At 37.4% G+C, this 20,225-nt stretch overlaps 1 long non-coding RNA gene and 1 pseudogene across 1 annotated transcript; both read left to right on the top strand.

Annotated features, from left to right (window-relative positions):
* The first annotated feature begins 3,685 nt into the window (after positions 1–3,685).
* LOC147473711 (protein CHROMATIN REMODELING 35-like) lies at positions 3,686–7,707 on the top strand (annotated as a pseudogene).
* A 9,786-nt stretch (positions 7,708–17,493) lies between these two features.
* Positions 17,494–17,884, top strand: LOC147473710 (uncharacterized). The gene is made up of 2 exons (XR_015210319.1): positions 17,494–17,534; positions 17,644–17,884. It is a non-coding gene; the product is annotated as an uncharacterized LOC147473710 (long non-coding RNA).
* Positions 17,885–20,225: the final 2,341 nt, after the last annotated feature.

The raw sequence follows: 20,225 nt of genomic DNA, 5'->3' as shown, positions 1-20,225 counted from the left end.
CATAAATTTTTCCTAATACTATATACATGGCATACATGCAGAAAAACATAATAAAAAAAAAATTACAATAATACTGAAAATTGGAACCTGTAGCTACCCGCGTTTTTGCCCTTGAGCTGAAACAAACGTTTCAATTCGTCGACGCGATTAATCCCAAAGGATTATCGAATTTTTCAGGTATAGGGCCAGATATTTAGGCCTGGAAATGGATCAAGGTAGATCAGGAGATGCTGGTGGTTGAACAGAAACAGCAACAAAGATAAATGACTCGCGGACGCGGGTCACACCTCGCGCACGACTCGACACAGGCGCACGCGTGTCAAGTAATCCACAGTGAGTTCAATTTTTTATGGAAGTCTTATAATCTCTTGTAGTGTTGTTTCCTAGCCCTAACTTTGGGTACCTGCAAGTGGAACGAAAAAAAATTTATTGAACAGGTCTATTGCAAGGTAAAAAATACGAATTTGAACTAAAAAAACACAAACGAACGATAAGGAAAGGAATGAAGAGAATGGGGGTTCCCCCTTGATGCAACTTCCGATCTTTAGCACAAGTTCTATGGCTTTAGAACAGCAACGGCGCCATTTGATATATGCTTGTTACTACTACTTAGAGTTTTGAACTCTCTAAATTGATGCAAAAGCACTCAAGGTTCCTTACTCACGATCTTCGTTTCGTAGAGTTAGAATAAGGATTCGAACTACCTAAAGTTTAGAACAACTACAAATTGGATGTTACAATAAAGGGAACTAAGGAGTAAGGATTAATTATTAATGCTAGGTTTTCCTTCCTACACAAACATTAAGAAAGACATTAACGTTGAAAACATGCACTTAATACCAAAGTAGAGATTTGAAAGAAAAGGTGGACAGTTAATCCTCCTCATGTGAACTATCATTAGTTGTTGATTTGAAAAAAGTTATTTGATCCTTCCTAGACTCATAGACAAGCCCCTAATGGAAGAAAAGACTTGATCCCTAGCATGTATGGCTCACTTAAGAGCTCACACATGCTAGCAAGTAGAACTAAACAATGACTTATCTCTAAGCTCATTGCCTTGATTCCTAACTAGACACTACACCAACTATCATTTTGGGATAGAGTGTAGAGCTAGTTGTTCTTCCTAACAACCTATCAAACCAACAAAAATTGATTTACCCTCACATGAGTTGGATTAACTCCCCAAAGGGGAAGTTAGCTCATGATCCTTGGGACAAGGATTTATAAACTAAAAAAAAACACAAAAGAGAGAGAGAGAGAGAGGAGAAAGCTAAACAATCAAACTCACTTCTATTTATTTTCTAGAAGAAACAAGTGTTTCCTCCATTAAAACTATTACAAGCTTTCTAATAAAAACTAAAAACTAACTTATGATTTTTTTCACTAAGGAACTAAAATAATGCCATGTGAGGAAAATAAGTCAAGGGAGTAAATGGAGTATCCCCCACCCTTGTCTAATTTCTTCTCGATTTCAGAGAAATCTCATTTCCTCCCACGTGAATTATCAAACCACATTAATTTATTTTTATCCACCACATTAAAACAAAGTGACACCTTGCCTTTTTTTCACTATTAACACCTAATCTAATTTATTACATGCAAGGTGTCAACTTTGCACCAATAATTTGTTATTTTTGTCTTGACATGCTCCATGATTGATGACTCATCCAATCTTGTGGCCCCGCATAGTGGGTCCATGTGCAGTCCAGCGGCGGTCCGATATTTTGGGCAGTGTTACAACTTCCCGCCTATGCATAGAGTTCATCGCTCAATTTCTCCATCTGTTCAAGCACCTCAGCATATCACATCACTCAATTAAGATATTATAGGTTACAATGCTACACTCGATACCTATATGTGACATATCTTTGAGTGCGCACTCAATCAGATCAAAATGACAAAGTTAAGAACAACAATTCATGAGAACCAAATATGTGTAGATGTTTTTGCAATCGAATGCAGACTTCATATCATCGACTACCAAAAAGCCTCACCAAAGTGCCCATCGAGACCATAAACACCGATAAGGGAAGCGAAAACCTCAATAGAGGGTTTGAGCCCTTCAAATTTTTTCTCATTTATCAAACTCGCAAAATCCAGGCTGCTAACGCTTCCCAAGAATTATGAAAAGTTTTGTGAGTGTTTGACATGCTGGTATGCACCAATCTTGCTTACAAAGTAACTTGAGAACCTGACAGGCAAAACAACCGTAGTACCATTTCAAATATTTATCAAAAATAATGAAAATGAATATAAACTCTAACAAACAAATGTAGATATGAGTTTTATAAATGGGTCCAAGATGGATCAAAAGTATATTTTTGTATGTTATGCAGAATATTTCACAGCTTATAAGCTAATAGTTATTGTGGTCTAGAGATAGAATTTATTGAAAACTAATTCTATAATGATTCTTGTACTACTGCAGAACCTACACAAGTGCTATAAACTGATTTGATTGGATCCTAATTTGTCTCTGATTGAGAAGAGAAAACAACAACTATAAATTACAACTAAACTTAGAAGAAGTCAGTGAGTTAGAAAGAAAATTTTCCTGGTCGTGATTTCATCGCACCGGAATTATTGTTCAGGTAGGAGGTAGAAATATTGTTCTCAATAAAATACCCATTTTACTTCACATAGAGGAAGATCCTAGAGTCTAAGTGAAGTAATGGCTTCTAGAGACGCACTTTTGGAAAGACAATCAGAAATGATGAGATAATTCAATCGATATCAAATCAAACTTGGACATTGGTATATTTACCACCTGGATCAAAACCAAGAAGTTGTAAATGGATGCTTAGATACATTCTCTTTTCCAATAATAAGCTCATGACATGTAACTGAAGTTCCATTGACCACAACAAAGGTATTCAGAATTTACCCACAGTCGAAATGTCTTGAAACCATGTAAAAAACAATATCCATATCAGAGAAAATTTGTAGATGGGAAAATAAACTAACAGCGGTATAAGACATATAATTTGTAGACAAGGTATTAAAAATAAATAAAAACAAAAACAAACAACATTTTCTATCGGATATCCATTTGTAGCTCTTGATGCCCTTATATACCTTTAAGGAAGGGTTCTAGGAACATATATTACAAAAACACGTAAACAAACTCATGATTGTTAAGGCATTTTTAAGTTTTAGATTTGACTAATTTTTGGTACATATGATCTTTCAACTAATTTAAACATTGTCACAAAAAATTATTTGAATCGGAAATTTTTAATCCCATCGCATGCAGTCAACAAATTAAGAATTGTGGATCGTTTATTTTCACGATTATTGATACTATATTTAGCCTAATCTAACACTTAAATATACCATAACGATTATGAGTTTGCATGTTTACGTGTTTGTAGTAGCCATATTCAGGGATGTATCACATAGGTACTGGGCCAAGAGATAAGGCCCAGACCACATTATGTGTTGAGACCAAGAGATAGGCCCAAGACTATACTAGGCCCCATGAGGTAAACCTAAGGGAGGGATATAAAAAGGAAGAGAGAAGAGAGGAAGAAGGGGAGAACAATAGAGGCAGAGAGGGGTGAGGGGAGAGGAGAACTACGGCGGCTTGATCCCGAAATGGGTACGTAGGCAACGAATTGGTGCAGCCGATCTAAAAGAGAGCGAGAGTACGAGTAAAATAGGGGGTCGCGGTATAGTGGTGCGACAAATGGCGCCGTCTGTGGGGATCGGTTTCTCAACAGCTTCAGCTCGTTTTTTCACCACTGAGGACTTAGTCACCGACTCATTTGGAACCGAGAGTGAGTCAATCAGAAAATTATTGGTGGGTTGGTGTCGTCTAACAGCAGTTCTTAAAGGATCGAGTTTGATTGTGGAGAGCAAATTACCTAATGAAATACTCAAAACAAGCAGCTCATTTGATGCGAAATCAGGTGATAGTTTGATTAGATTTCATAAATGGGGTATGAAGAAATATAAGATGAAGACATGTACTCGAGTCGGGGATAGCCTCGTCCTAGCTTTTGGAACTGGTATTAGGAAGAAAGATGTTTATGCATTGTGGAATTTGGTTAATGAGATAGGTGAGAATGATGTTGGTGTATTGAGTACTGAGAGTCTGAATGAAGTGATGTCTTTGTTTGGAAGTTCGGTTAAGGGGAGTGATGGTGGAAGAATTGCTGTTTTGAGTTCTGTGGGGACCAGCCAACATTGATTGGAACAACCTTGAAGGGAAATTCATTGAAGACGACTTATACGAGCACATCAATGCTCCTAAGTGGTTTGATTTCTCCGCTCCAGACGACTTCGGTGTCCATGACGAAGCCTGGTTTTGTAAAGCTGAGTGTCGGCATCCCAAGACAGCTGAAGATTATGTTAGATCAAATTCTAAGTTTACTTCTAAGGTGAAGCAACATTTGAGATCAATTAGTGCTTCTAAAACTCTTCCTTTTCAAGATCGTAATCTCAGGGGAGGGTTTATGTCATCGACAACAGCATCCATGAATCGGAGAGTGAACAAATCCAAAACATTTACGCCACCTCAAGATAGAGTACAAGAGGACCAGGAGAATGAGAATCCCAATTTGTCAACTCCTTCAAATAGCAAAAACATGAAATTAACAGAGAATAAGAAAATGGTGATGAAGAGAAAGGAAGGAGAGAGTTCTAAGACATTGAATGAGAGAGAAGTCGTTAGAAGGAGAGAACTCGAGGAGAGTTTGGAAGATGTGAATAAACTTGAGGTTGTGGAAGAAAATAAGCCTTTGCTTGAGGTGGAGAAGGGTGTTCTTCAGAAGCCGAGCAAAATAACGGGGGGATAGTGGAGCAATTCTGAGAAGAAAGGGCCAGCCACCAGTATGTCCGTTTCGTAAAGAAGCCAGATCAATGGAAATGTTCTTAGCTAAGTAAAAGAGGTAAAACGTCTCTGAGAGGAGATTTTGTGGTGGAAGTGTGTGCTGCATTTTGGGTTTTGTGCTGTATTTTATCTGTGGGTGTTCAAGGAGGAGATGAAGTGGAATGGAAGGGTGTTGGATGTGGCGATTGTGATTCTGGGGCTGGTATTTGCTGTTTCATGAACATGGTCTTCTCGCTCTGAGATTTCTTTGTAAAGGAGGTCACGGTTATGGCGAGCTAAGAGTTTTGTCACTGAAGGTGCTTCACGTGACTACTAGAAAACGACGCAGTAGGGTGTGCTACACGCTGTTATGCAGTTATTATGCCGGTAATGCTTCTTTGCCATTATCGAGGTCGGCCGATGGTGGATATAAGTGGTGTGACTAACTGGTAGTGCTTTTTGAATAAGGGTGGTGCTCTTGATTGGTTCTCTGTGAGTTTGGATGCGGTCCATTGTTGTGGTGGTGGTCGACGGGTGATGTTGTCAGTCGGTGGTGGAGGAAGAAATGGTGTGTTGACTGTTGATTTGGTGTATGTGGTGATTGATGGAGGTGGTGCTATCTTTGTTGTCCATAGGGACGAGCGGTGTAGTTATTTGTATGTATTAGAGATTGAACCTTGGCTTCCACATAAAGTCTGGAGACATTAAGTTCTGAAATTCCACAAGTTGATGCAAATCAGAAGGCTTCTTGGCAGTATGAGGAAGTTATCTTAAAGAGGCAAATTGCTGAGAACCCATCTACGGATTTCGCAGGCACAGATATTTGGGAAAGTAAAGTCACAAGGGAAGAACAAAAAACTCTGAATGATGAAGCTGAACCAGAAAAGGATAAAGGATTATATGTAGGTGTGCAGGGTAATAAATTGAGTCATGAAAGAAGTCCTCAAAGAGATCCAGATGATGGTCTCGGAGACATATGGAGGGAAATGTCACTAGCATTGGAATGCTCTAAGGATGCTACAGGAGACACTGTTGAAAACAATGTAAATGCAGAAAAAGAATGGGGCCATTCCTTTGTTCTCAAGGATGATCTGGGGTATGTTTGTCGGGTCTGCGGTGTTATCAGAAAGAGCATGGACACTATATTTGACTTCCAATGGGGAAGGGTTTCAAAGACCACGCGGACTTACATGTCTGAACCTCAGAGTACAAAAGAAAGGGAAGAATGTGGCGCTCCCCCTTCCCCGAGTTAATAGTTCTCATGATCTACAAAAGTTTGATATATCCGTGCATCCGAGGCACATGAAGCGGATGAAAGTGCATCACCAGGGGTTCAATTTCTTGGTTAGGAATTTGATATCCGATAACCCATGTGGTTGCATCCTCCGCATACGCTCTCGGGATCCGGAAAGACGTTTATGTTGATCGGAGTTTCATTCAAAGCTTTTTAGCTAAGTATCCACAGGCTAGACCACTGGTTGTATTACCGAAAGGCATTTTGGCTACATGGAAGAAAGAGTTTGCAATATGGCAAGTAGAAGACTTTCCTTTATATGATTTTTATTCTTCCAATGCATTGAGTCGGGAGGAACAGTTAATGGTCTTGAAAGAATGGGTTGAGCACAAGGGGATATTGTTCTTAGGGTACTCAACAGTTTGCTAGTATTGTGAGTAAGAGTGAAAGTAAGCGAAGCACAAAGTGGCGTGTCATGATATACTTCTGCGGTTCCTTCAATTTTGATTTGTGATGAAGGCCACACTCCTAGAAATGAGGAAACAGATGTCTTAAGGTCACTTGCGAAAGTTGAGACACCTAGGAAAGTTGTATTGTCGGGGACCTTGTTTTAGAACCATGTGAAAGAAGTATTCAACATCCTAAATCTTGTCCGCCCCAAGTTCTTGAAGTCCGATACTTCTCAGATTATTAAAAGGCGTGATGAGTAGAGTACAGATTTCTAGTGGGAGGAGGCAAGTGAAAGCTGATGCAGATGCATTGTTCTTTGACACGGTTGAGGACACTTTGCGTAATGATGATAACCTTAGAAGAAAAGTTACAAATCGAGACAAGACCTGCGGGGAAATGACAAGCAATGTTCTCCACTATTACAAAGGAGATTTTTTAGAGGAACTTCCCAAACGGTTGATTTTACAGTCCTAGTCAATCTCGACCCACAACAGAGACGCGTTATAGACGGTTTGAAGAAAGTGGAGCAGTTCAAGAGAACGGCCATTGGATCTGCCTGTTTCTCTGATCCTATGTTAAAAGAAATCTCCTCGAGGGTCCAATTTGGTGACAAGGGCTGCAGAGTTAATGACGAAGTTGGATAAGTTGTTAATGAAACTTGATGTTAGAGACGGATTGAAGGCCAAGTTTTTCGTTAACATATTGGGACTCGCGGAATCTTAAGGGGAAAAGCCGCTTGTGTTCTCGCAAGTATCTCCTTCCAATGAAGTTCTTGAACGGTTGGTCGCTCGCACCAAGGGTTGGAGGGTTGGCAAAGAGATCTTCATGATCAGTAGTTGTGTTTCACAGCCAAAGTAAGTGCATGAGGAATGTTTGGCGAAATGCGCGTAAAGATGTTTGTTCTGTGTACATGTGAAAAAGGGAATCCTTCATGAAGGTTGCATAGTGATATGAAGGCGAGTTGCATGCAACGAATAACTCGGAAATCCAGAGGAACAAAGAGATCTAGAGTTTGGGAATGAGATCAACAGATTGGAGCGTCCGAATACAAATGGTAAGACGATTACAGAAGAGATGCAGAGACATACAGCGGCAGGTTACAGAGAAAGAGAAAGATTTGCGGTACCGTGGAACAGAGTGGAGATTGAGCTGATATTTACTAGATGATGTTTGGTCTATTCTTATATGGGAGGAGATAGAGATGAGCTGCCTTTAAGCCGAGAGCTGGGATGAGCCTCCGCTGACCCTCGCGGTCCGAATCAAACGTGGGGAGGCCGAAATGTTCCCGGATGGGCATTCCGGCGAGAGCCGAGGGTTCGAGAAGACCCTTCGTGGATATGTCGTGGGACTATCCGAAGGAGTGCGGGGGGGAGGAGCCCTCCGCGGACCCTTGTGTCCAAACAGCGCGTGTGGGGCAGGCAGAGCTGTCTCGAGCCGGCGACAACCCGGTCGAGCCCGCGGAGTGGGATGAGCCCTCCACGGATCAGAGATGCTAGAGATACATGGGACAATGAGAGAGCCCCAACAGGCGAGAGTCTGAGCGAGCCCGCGGAGTGGGAGGAGCCCTCCACGGATCAGAGATGCTAGAGATACATGGGCAATGAGAGAGCCCCAACCGGCGAGAGCCCGAGCGAGCCCGCGGAGTGGGATGAGTCCTCCGCAGATCAGAGATGCTAGAGATACATGGGGCAATGAGAGAGCCCCAACAGCGAACCCGGTGAGCCCGGCTGGTGTGATGAGCCCTCCGCGGATCAGGAATGCTAGAGATACATGGGGCAATGAGAGAGCCCCAACCGGCGACAACCCGGTCAAGCCCGTGGAGTGGGATGAGCCCTCCGCGGACCAAAGATGCTAGAGATGCATGAGGCAATGAGAGAGCCCCAACAGGCGAGAGCTCGAGCGAGTCCGCGGAGTGGGATGAGCCCTTCGCGGGACAGAAAGGCAAGAGACAGGCAGGTCAAAGAGAGTAGCCCCAGAGCCTGGTTGAGCCGCAGGTCGGGGATGCAAGAGATATGCAGACATGAGATCTGAACAACGGGGGGGTGATGAGCCCTCCGCGGACATGAGATCCGAGTCAAACCTGGGGGCAAGCAGAGTTACCCCTCATCAGACTCCATTCCAGAGCAGAGACAACGGGGGATGAGCCTTCCCTGGACATGATAGAGATTTATATGAAGGAGAGCTTATGGCTGGGCGGAGACCCTCTGCGGACATTGTAGTGAGTTATGAGAAGGAGAAATACAGGGGACGAGACACTCCGCGGACATAGTGGTGAGTTCTTTGAAGGAGGGATGGTGGCTGAGGTGATACACTCCGCAGACAGGGCAGTGAGTTCCGAGAAGGAGAGCAGGTGGCTGGGGGGAGGCGTATCGCTGATATGGTAGTGAGTTCTATGTGAGAGGTGTCGGCTGGGTTGAGACACATTGTGGGCGTGGTATTGAGTTGAAGAGAGAGAGCGAAGGGGATGAGACAGTGGAGTTCTAGGAAAGGGAAATGAAGGGGTGAGACACTCTGCAGATATAGTAGTGAGCTATGTGAAAGAGAGCTTATGACAGGGCTGAGACACTCCGCGGACATAGTGGTGAGTTCTCTGAAGGAGAGATGGCGGCTGAGGTGATACACTCCGCAGACAGGGCAGTGAGTTCTCTGAAGGAGAGATGGTGGCTAGGGTGATACACTCCGCAGACAGGGCAGTGAGTTCCAAGAAAGAGAGCAGGTGGCTGGGGGAGGCATACCGCTGATATGGTAGGGAGTTCTATGTGAGAGGTGATGGTTGGGTTGAGACACATCGTGGGCATTGTATTGGGTTGAAGAGAGAGAGTGAAGGGGATGAGATAGTTGAGTCCTACGAAAGGGAAATGAAAGGGTGAGACACTCTGCGAATATAGAAGTGAGTTGTGTGAAGGAAAGATTATGACAGGACTGAGACACTTCGCGGACATAGTGGCAAGTTTTCGGAAAGAGAGAGGTTGGCTGAGGTGAGACACTCCGTGGACATAGTAGCGAGTTCTATGAAGGAGAGCTTATGGCTGGGTTGAGACACATTGTGGGCATTGTATTGAGTTGAAGGGAGAGAGCGAAGGGGATGAGATCCTTTGGGGATACGTTAATGGAGTATATAAACAAGAACTGATGGATTGAGTACTCCACAGACATACGGTCCAGTAGCAGAGTACATGGAAACGAAATGTCCTAAAGAGGAGAAGACTACGTACAGTCACAAGATACTGTGGGTATCTAGAGTTCAAAGAGAGAGACAAGAAAGTTTGAGGACTTCTCGGGTCCACCGTCGTCATCGCCGCCGAACCCGAGAGGGGGCAAATGTAGTAGCCATATTCAGGAATGTATCACATAGGTACTGGGCCAAGAGATAAGGCCCAGACCACAGTATGTGTTGAGACCAAGAGATAGGCCCAAGACTATACTAGGCCCCATGAGGTAAACCTAAGGGAGGGATATAAAAAGGAAGAGAGAAGAGAGGAAGAAGGGGAGAACAATAGAGGCAGAGAGGGGTGAGGGGAGAGGAGAACTACGGCGGCTTGATCCCGAAATGGGTACGTAGGCAACCGAATTGGTGCAGCCGATCTAAAAGAGAGTGAGAGTACGAGTAAAATAGGGCGTCGCGGTATAGTGGTGCGACAGTGTTTTTATAACATATGTCCCTAAAGCCCCTCGCATATTTTTAAATGTTTCAGGCATGTGCAACACACCAACATTTTTTTTTTTTTTTTTTTGAGATTCTTGTTACAACTTATATGAAAAGTTTAATTGAAATGAAGGGAGATTGTAGAGATCGAAGTTTACAGTAGGAGATTGTCCCGAAAAAATTTCTGCAAGAGACGAAAGAAATGCAAGTGTGAAGGGGGAAATAACCAAACTTCGTTTAACTTTTTTTTTTTTTGTATGCAAGTAGGATATTTTATTAATAATATACTATAAAGAATCCAACTCTGAAGATGGGAACAACATACTCTAATAACATAATTTATAATAAATCTGTAGTAATTTCAGTGAGGACATTCTAATGACTTAATGAAAGGAGGTCTATTGAGACTCCAAAATAAAACTCCTTTACTCAAAGTCGATCCATGTTTTGTTGCCGCGTCCACTCCAAACTTTGTTTAACTTAAGATGCATCATAACAATTTTAGGGATTCGATCTGTTTGTAGCTAACGTGTTTTACCAATTCCAGTAAATTGTAACAATGAGGCTATGGACTCATTGTCGGATCTTTCAAATATTATGAGCTAATTTTGGCAGGCAGTAACAATGTAAACGACTCTTTTAGTGTTGCTAAATTGTAAAATCATGAGAAAAAACATAACTGAATTACTGAAGCAGTATTTTGCCAATATAACAATAAGCGCAAGAATGATATGTTCACTTAATTTACCATACAATTCTTGGGGAAAAAGAAACTTAATTTATTATACAAAACAAGGGCAAAGGGTACACAAAACTATAACTGAAGTAGTATTTTCCCAAACGACATCCTCACCTGCCGCCACTACTGATAAGTCCACTAATTGATCAGAACCTTCAAGACAGAACCCAAGCTCAGGCATCATTTTACTAATCTTATCTACTCCCATATCCAAACCAACAGATTGAGCTCCTCTGTAACAAGTACATCTCATTGAAAAGCCTTCTCATCAATCCCAGATAATCAACCAATGTCTCTAGTGCATTCTGTGCCTTATCTAACCTTGTAGCGCCCTCCATTTCCACTTGCATCAGTTTTTTTTTTTGAAATAGATGTGTAAACATCAGGGTGGCATTTGTTGTTCCTGATCATATCCTTTAGTAATTTCTCCATCTGTTCAAGCACCTCAGCATATCACATCACTCAATTAAGATATTATAGGTTACAATGCTACACTCGATACCTATATGTGACATATCTTTGAGTGCGCACTCAATCAGATCAAAATGACAAAGTTAAGAACAACAATTCATGAGAACCAAATATGTGTAGATGTTTTTGCAATCAGTAACAGACTTCATATCATCGACTGTACCAAAAGCCTCATCAAAGTGCCCACCGAGACCATAAACACCGATAAGGGAAGCGCAAAACCTCAATAGAGGGTTTGAGCCCTTCACCAAATTTTCTCATTTATCAAACTCAAGAAATCCAAAGCTAGCTAACGCTTCCCAAGAATTATGAAAAGTTTTGTGAGTGTTTGACATGCTGGTATGCACCAATCTTGCTTACAAAGTAACTTGAGGACCTGACAGGCAAAACAACAGTAGTACCATTTCAAATATTTATCAAAAATAATGAAAATGAATATAAACTCTGACAAACAAACGTAGATATGAGTTTCATAAATGGGTCCAAGATGGATCAAAAGTATATTTTTGTATGTTATGCAGAATATTTCAGAGCTTATAAGCTAATAGTTATTGTGGTTTAGAGATAGAATTTATTGAAAACTAATTCTATAATGATTCTTGTACTACAAACTGTGATTACAACTAAAACTAATTCTATAATCAAATCAGTGCTACAAACTGATTTGATTGGATCCTAATTTGTCTCTAATTGAGAAGAGAAAACAACAACTATAAATTACAACTAAACTTAGAAGAAGTCAGTGAGTTAGAAAAGAAAATTTTCCTAATCGTGATTTCATCGCACCAGAATTATTGTTCAGGTAGGAGGTAGAAATATTGTTCTCAATAAAATACTCATTTTACTTCACATAGAGGAAGATCCTAGAGTCTAAGTGAACTAATGGCTTCTAGAGACGCAGCTTTTTGGAAAGACACTGTAAATGATGAGATAATTCACTGATATCAAATCAAACTTGGACATTGGTATATTTACCACCTAGATCAAAACTAAGAAGTTGTAAATGGATGTTTAGATACATTCTCTTTTTCGATAATAAGCTCATGACATTCACTTTTTTTATATTTATTGATGATTTTTTATTTTTTATCTGTCTTCTTTTCTATTTTATATTTGTTTCATTTTTTTTTTTAAAAAAAATCTTAAGTGTTAAATATATATTTGTGCCCAATCGGCGTATTCTAAAAGGTGCATACCAGGGTACACATATAATAGCAATATTATTACAATAGCCCTTAGTGACCACTTAGACCATAAACACTGACAAGGGAAGTGTAAACATCAATAGAAGGCTTGAGCCCCTCAGCCACCATTTTCTCATAAAGCAAACTTGCATATCCAGGCTGCTTACATTTCCCAAGCATAACAAAAAGTTTTGTGTATGTTTGACATCTTGGTACGTACCAATCTTGATTACGTGTTGTTCAAAAATCTAAAAGAGGCAAAACAAATATGAAGAACGTGAATAAAGTTAAAAGCTTGGAACAAAATGAGGCTAATATACCTTAAGAGCAGATTCCCATTGATTGTTAGTTATAGCTCCACTCAAAGCTTCTAAAACCAACTTGGGCCAAAGGCGAGTCGACCTTGCAGAAAGAGCTCTCCTCTCAATGCCTTGAACAGCAGCTTCAGTTGTTAGAATCCGTGAAAGGGTCTTCTTTGATTGCTTTTTGGATGCTTTCACATAGAAAAAAGTCTTCTTGTTTGTGTGAGGGATGAAGAAGTTGGCAGGGAATGTTGTCAAGGAAGATGGTGAACAAGTGAAGTTAGAACAAAGGAATAATTGGTGCTCCATTAAACTAAACTCTTAAACTAATATGTACGATGTAATAAGGATGATTCTCAAATTCAGATATATTCGAGCCTCGGTGTGTTCGAAAATGATACATGTGTTTTTCTACGAAACGTCAATTTTAAATGGTACTCGAATTTGAATTGGAATGGTAAACACGTTATATTTGAAAAATAACATATGTCACTAAACTAAGTGGCATACTTCGTGCCATATATCGTTGGAAAGAACTTGAAGTCTAGTTTCTATGTAAACAAACGGATCAAAGTTTTGATTTCTAGAAAAAAACGATACATGTATTTTTCTACAAAATGTCAATTTCAAACTGCACACAAAATATGAGATAGAACGAGTCAACACCTCATATTGAAAACTCATATATGCCTTTATACTTAGTGTCATGCATCGTGCTATATACCTTTGGAAAGATTTTGAAGTCTACTTTCTATTTCAAAAAACGGATCAAAATTTTGATTTGGGAAAAAAAAATACACGTGTTTTTCTATAAAGCGTCAATTTTAAACGATACTTGAATTTGAATTGGAACGGTAAACATGTTATATTTGAAAAATAACACATGTCGCTAAACTAAGTGGCATACGTCGTGCCCGTACTCTATACCGTTGGAAAGAGTTTGAAGTCTAGTTTATATGTAAACAAACGGATTAGAGTTTTGATTTCTAGAAAAAATGATACATGTATTTTTCTACAAAATGTCAATTTCAAATTGTATACAAATATGAGGTATTTATACTTTTTGTTTGCAATTATCTATTCATCTCAGGTTGAATTACATTTTCAACACATTACCTTGAATTGCGACCTACAATCAAGGTGATTAGAAGATTTTTTTTTAATTTTATTTGAGAGAGATAGAGAGATATTAGGTAATATATATTAGGCACGAACCAATAACCATTGATGTGTTTGTTGAAGAAGTTGGTCTCCAACAATTTTCTTCGCCACACTGATATGTTGTTTATGTACTTTTAGGATGTCATTTCTCTTGGTGAATCTAGTCCTATTTCTATGAAATATTTGGCTTAGTTTGGTTAGTTATTGTATATGTGATAGATCTCCTTGCTCACTCAATGGTATGCATGCCCATTTTTTTTAGAAGGCCAACATATTTGGAATAAAGCTTTATTTGCGATCAGGTAAAGGGTATGGTTCGAACGTAACATACGCGAATATTTATTCATATTAGGTCGAGAGACAATTTCAACATTTTACCTTGAAATGCGACGAAAATCAAGGTGAATGTTTTTTTTTGGGATAACAAGAGAGAGAGAATGTAATCTTAGGCGTAGTCCAAACCCCTTGATGTGTTGTTCATGAAATTGCTCTCCAACAATCTTTTTCTTTGGATATGGCATTTTCAACACATTATCTTGAATTGCGACTATAACCAAACCAAAATGATTGGAAGATTTCAATTTATTTTATTAGACAGATAGTATAACAATATTATTACAGTAGTCATTTCTCTATTTCAAAAACTTCTAATCAAATCCAAAAATAAACTAATATTTATTGATGATTTTTTATTTTTTATCTGTCTTCTTTTCTATTATATATTTGTTTCATTCTTTTTTTTAAAAAAATCTTAAGTGTTAAATACATATTTGTGCCCAATCGCCGTATTCTAAAAGGTGCATACCAGGGTACACATATAATAGCAATATTATTACAATAGTCCTTAGTCTATTTCAAAATATTGTAATTAATTCCAAAAGTGAATTAATATTTTTTTGATGATTTTGTTATATTTTTCTCCTTCTTGCTTATTTTTTTTCATTTTGTTTTTAATAATAAGTGTTAAGTACATATTTGTGCACAATCGCCCAATTCTATAAGGTGTATACTAAGGTACAATAGACCTCCGTCTATTTGAAACTTCCAATAAAATCCACAAGTGAATTAGTGTTGTTTGGCAAAAAAATTTCAAATAATTGCATGCGATAAATGACAAAAAAAAAAGGGGAAAGAAAAAAGAACTTAATAGAACGGTTCAAATTGAGTTTGTGATAAAATGGCATCAATTCAAAGCACTTTACCAATAATAAGTTAAATGATTTATATTTAGGTTGTTCTCTTATATTTTAATTTGTCAATAGTTCAGTTGAATTTTATTTTATTTTTTGTGCAATTTAATATATTTTTCGTATGTACAATATTGGTACCTTTGAGATATATCAACACAATTTGACAATATATATATATATATATATATATATATATATATATATATATATATATATATATATATATATATATATATATATATATATGGGGATGGTTATATGAACTCCATTTAAAATGACTCCAAAGTTACTCCACTCATAATAGTGGACTTACAAGATGAATTGAGATCTAATTTTTTGTGAGGATATACATCACATGATGGAGAACACTCCCACAAAAAATCAGTTCAATCGAATACGTTTAACATTGTCAAAAGTTGTACCAAAATTAAAATAATATGGGCCGTTGGATAACTTCATAACATTATAAACGATTTTTGACGAGATTGTACATCTTCAAATGAATTGATTTTTTGTGAGGATGATCTATATTGTGTGGAGAACATCTACACAAAAAATTAGCTTTCAATTCAATATATTTAGTGGTGGAGTTTTTTTGGAGTCATTTTAAATGGAGTTCATATAACCATCCCCATATATATATATATATATAGGGGGATGGTTATACTAACTCCACCTTATAGTGACTCCAAAGTTACTCCACTTCTAATAGTGGACTTATAAGATGAATTGAGAGCTAATTTTTTGTGGAAATATACATAATATGATGAAGAACGCCCCCACAAAAAATCAACTTAATTGAATATGTTTAACCTTGTCAAAAGTTATACCGAAATTAAACAAATATGGACCGTTGGATAATTTCAAAACATTATAAATGATATTTGACGAGGTTGTACATCTTCAAATGAATTGATTTTTTGTAAGGATAATCTCTATTATGTAGAGAACATCTCCACCAAAAATTAGCTTCTAATTCATTGTATTTAGTGGTGGAGTTTGTTTGGAGTAACTTTAAGTGGAGTTCATATAACCATCCCCATATATATATATAATTCATTTAGTACGTTATTAAACCAAAACTAATATAAATGCCACTTAATTGTAATTAAGATGGAAGTAAGTAACTGAAAAATGCAATATGACATCAACTAGTTTTCAAACCCGTCCTACGAACGGGTGCCGTTATATATTATATATTATTTTGGAAAATATTTGCAACTATGCAAAGTTATGAGATATAAATATTAAATTGATCTTGTAACGTGAAAACCCCACTCACCATAAAAATAAAGAATCCCTTCAACTTTTTTTTTGTTTTTTTAATAATAGGCGTTTGATCGAAGTTTTTTTGAGAATGCCAAATTAGACAAAGATCATATTGCACCTAGTTGAATAGCTAGGCATTCCCAATCATACGAATATAATTTTAAATAGTAATCAACCGAATCAACGTTAAAAGTTCCACTTATGTGGTTGGGAGCATTAAATTACCCCTTGTAACCTATTAAGGTCCAAAATATGTATATTCTTTATTCGTTGTTAAGAATATCAATTCCCCTCCAGACTGTGGGAATTACTACAAAATTATGGTCGATTGCATTGGAAACAATCTTTTCTAACATCATACTAACCCATGAAGTACTTTTTGTTTATGTTTAGGACCCTCAACCTCATATTCAATTATTTAAAGTTTTAAACTCTTCCATCTCATAATGGTATTCTTAACACCTGCAGAGAGCATCTTTAATGGTAAGATTTGAAAAACACCAAATTTTTTTACCAAACAATTAAACACCAAACAACTTCAACCCAGACATCAAAAATTCGACACCAAATTACGCTGTTTTGGATAAACCATGCCAAAATAGCTAAAAATGCAAATTTAATTAACTTATTGTTATGGTGTATATATCAAGCATTTAGTCTCACATGGGCTTACTGATATTCTTCTTTATTAAGCATGCATGTTAGCTGAAATTCATTTCTAATTCTAGCAGCAGACATATAGACGTATAGTTGGTTTCATGATTCCAAATGTATGTCCTTTTGGCCATGGGTTAATCTGGATTACGCATGCATTGAACTATAATTGTTTAAAATATAGTATTCATAATCAGTCTAAACTTTTACAACATATATTGTACTACAGAAAGTCATACACATAATTATCATTCCATTTATGATAGAGTAGTATATTTGGTTATGACAATAAGTTTATCTCTCTAGTTATGCTTGATTAATTTAAATGCATATGTATAGAATGAAGAGTAAGTTGATTTTATGTTTTTTTTTTTTTTTTTTATTGTTTTATAGGTATTCTTGGAATATTTTTCTCAATGGAAGAGTAAGTTGATTTTTTTATTGTTTTATCTGTTTATTTTTATCAAAGTTTATACTGAAGTAAATTTTTATTTTTTAGTAATGTATTTGTCTCATTTTTTTTTGTTTTGTAGGGATTGTGCTTGTAAATTTATGATGTTTTTTTAATTGTCCAAAAGATATCTGGCTGGCAAATAAGTATGCTTTTGATAACAGAGAAAGGATTTATGTGTTTGATTATTTTGAATATCTGATTAAAACGTGGTGACAGTAATCGATATATAAATAGTGAAACTCAAAAGTTGGTTCTAAGTATGAGAAGCCAATTGAATGAGTATGTATTTTTTTTTAAATCTAATTTTATAATTTGAATAATTTTAGTTATAACATTACTATTTTTTTTTCTTAAAGTGATTGTGTTAGCTTTCCTGCTATAATGTTGTTTTCCAAAAAAGTTCGGGTGGAGAACATACAAAATTATTATGATAAGAATTTTGATTGAATCAGTTTTCTCTAGTGTGTGAATTTTTTGGTTGAAGTTATTAGGAAGGAAGAACTTCATCATTTTAAAACAAAAAATATTGAAGAACTTTATGATGAAGGAAGTTGTAGTGGTCGGAATGTGAAGACTAAAAAAAGATGAAGAAGAAGTTGTTGATAGGTAATTTTGTTTTATCACATATATTTTTGCTTTGTTTACAGTTTAATTAATATATGATCATGTTTTTATTTTTTTTATGTTGCTCTTTCACTTCATTCGACATGAACTCTATGTGCCAAAAGCAACCCATCGTCATCGCCATGTTGCCTCATGCATGTACCGAAGTATGCTATAGTGACACCACCCCATGTGCCCATGAAGCCTCCCCGTGGCAAAGCCACAATTTTTTTTTGATTGGTAAGCCTGTTTTAAATGAGATCAATAACTCTTTGATCTTTGGCGGGGGCTCGAGTCCCGGACCTGCGTATCATCACCCAAAGGTTTTACCGACTTTGCTAGTCCAAAACATCCTTTATTGAAGTTGTGTCCACTAACTCTAGTATTTTTTACATCACTTCAAATAGTGAAGCCGTCGAACGTGGGCAAGCTTCAGTGTATCCTCCAAATTGTACCCAATGTTCTCGACAATACTCATCCAATTACATCGACATTCATTTATGAAATTTTCATCCTTGCTTCTTAGTTAAGCTAACCTTATCAACGCATAACATATGTTGTGTATGTTTAGGCTTATTACGAGAACCAATATAGATAGTTCTAAAAAGAAATGGCTAGTCTACCTATTCATAATTTCTAGAGATGCCCAAGACCAAGTTACATACTTCATATGTTGTGTTGTCTTACGGAATAATCTAAAATCTTGGACCGGACTATGTTAGTTTAAGGGATCCCTAGAGTAATCATAGTGCAACACTGCCTCAATATCTAAGACACCTCCAATAGTGAAGTCGTTGAACGTGGGCAAAAGTTCCTATTTTAGGCCACCACCTACACCAACTGTGGCGACTAAGTCTCCTTTATTGGTAAAGCTACCTTAGAAGTATCTTAGTTTATTAGGTCTTAGCTTTCCTAGATATGGTAGGTAATAACTAAAAAGTTGTTGCATTAATTATTTTTCTGGCTTCAACTTTAAAGGGTTTTTAGGTTTCTAATTACTGTACACATTAATGTCTTATGTTTAATAGGGTAGTATTCCCTTATAGATATCCAATCATAGTGCAACACTGCCACTTTTCCACTCTACCGGAGGTTATGGTCAATAGTCAGTATAGAGTAGTAGAAGACCTTAACTCTCCTTCATGCCCTTGTGTAGAAGGAAATAATGATTTAAATAACAGCTGTTGCAAGATCTTATTTTATCTGTTAATTTAAAGACTTTGTAACACTATTTTGTTGATCCAAGTTTCTAGTCCATATTGTGTGTGCACAATTTCAGACCTGTTATTTAGACGTAAATTGAGAGAGTAGTACATTGATCACCGAAACCTATCTCAAACATTTTCTCCAACCAACTCAAAGGTAAGTTATTTCCATTTACTTCTTATTCTTTCATTTAATTGTTCATATACTCTTGATTATGCTAAATTTAGAGATTACATGTCGTAAAGGTGATAGCTCTGATTACTGCTTTTGTAAACTGATGATTTGGTTGACTTGAAAATAGAGTATTTGAGGTTTAATCTTATTTTGTTTCAAGTTCAATCATATGCATTTGAGGTTTCAAAACTTTTAAGCATTTTTTTATAGCTCTAATTAAAAGTTACTGCCGATTTCAGTAGCAGGGACATTGTTTCGTGTCATAGAAAGCACTAAATATGTTAGTAGTGTTATAGAAAATCAAGTTCGAGATTTTATATCACTCACATCTAATCGATGATATGAGCCTTAGGGAAGTTGAGCTACAGACTACAGATGATGGACTTACTACTAATGATGGTTTGCCCTCAACCATCAAGACTGAAAGTGGAGAGGCTGCATTAGGATATATGGATATATTCCCTCCACTGCAGGAACTACCAAAAACTGATGTAGATAGGAGATATAATTCACCACAGTAGAGATGGCCACACATTTTACCCATTCTCATCAGGGGGATTACTTTATTCGTGCTCTTGAACTCTCTTCTGCATGTTAAAGGCAAATCATCAGATGGTCCTAAGCAATGCGTGTCTGATCAAGTGAAATGGAGGAATTCACATGCCTAAAAGCCGCAAC

The sequence above is a fragment of the Coptis chinensis genome, unplaced genomic scaffold (assembly GCF_015680905.1).
Source record: "Coptis chinensis isolate HL-2020 unplaced genomic scaffold, ASM1568090v1 utg1955_pilon_pilon, whole genome shotgun sequence".
In the NCBI taxonomy this organism is placed as follows: Eukaryota; Viridiplantae; Streptophyta; class Magnoliopsida; order Ranunculales; family Ranunculaceae; genus Coptis; species Coptis chinensis.
This window is presented reverse-complemented; position numbering and strand designations above follow the sequence as displayed.